General features: G+C 62.4%; 1 protein-coding gene across 1 annotated transcript in view; it reads left to right on the top strand.

Annotated features, from left to right (window-relative positions):
- The window catches only part of ISL1 (ISL LIM homeobox 1), an 11,403-nt gene that overhangs the window by 3,475 nt on the left and 7,229 nt on the right, over positions 1-699 (top strand). The window lies entirely within an intron of this gene.

Genomic DNA, 699 nt, shown 5'->3' with positions numbered 1-699 from the left:
TGTGGGTTAGCCTATACTGTATAAAACGAACCTGGTGAGAGAAAGTAAGGGGAAGAGCCCCGGCCGCTGGCAGAGCCACTCCTGCTGCGTCCCAGAGGCTAAGCTGCCGGCAGCCCCGGCACGCATCAAGCGGCAGAAGTCCTGAGTGGGTTCCTCGCAAAAATAGCACCATCTGGTGAGGCTGGCACGTTTGTGCGTGGGGAGTGGATGGCAGCTTCGCCAGCCTCGCCTTTTCCCGGTGTACCCATGGCGGTCCGGTTCAGCCCCGGGCCAGGCTAGGTCAGGTCCTCCCGTGAGGAGGGAGGGAGAGGGCAGGGACGGCCCCTCGCCTGCTGCAGCCCGGGCGCTGGGGCAGGAGGGGGAGGTCGGCATCTCCTCGGGAAGGAAGGGGGTCGCTTTTTTGTTTCTTCCCCTGTTTCTCCTTCCATCTCCGCCGCCCCTTCCCTCCCCCCTCTCCTTGCCCAGCGGCGTGTCTGGGTCCCCACCGCCTTTTACAGCGTGGGGATCAGGGCACCGGCAGCAAACGAATCCGTTTTATTCCTTTCCTCTTCTGGCTTCTCTATTTTGAAGGCTTGTTTAACTAGTGGACTGCGTGTGGCGCGTCTACGCGGGGCCACGGGGCTGCCCGCGAGCGGGAGTGAAAACCTCTCTCTTTCTTTTTTCCCTTCCTTTCTTCCCCCCCTTCCCCCCGCCCTTCCC

The sequence above is a fragment of the Aptenodytes forsteri genome, unplaced genomic scaffold (assembly GCF_000699145.1).
Source record: "Aptenodytes forsteri isolate BGI_AS27 unplaced genomic scaffold, ASM69914v1 Scaffold92, whole genome shotgun sequence".
Lineage (NCBI taxonomy): Eukaryota > Metazoa > Chordata > Aves > Sphenisciformes > Spheniscidae > Aptenodytes > Aptenodytes forsteri.
This window is presented reverse-complemented; position numbering and strand designations above follow the sequence as displayed.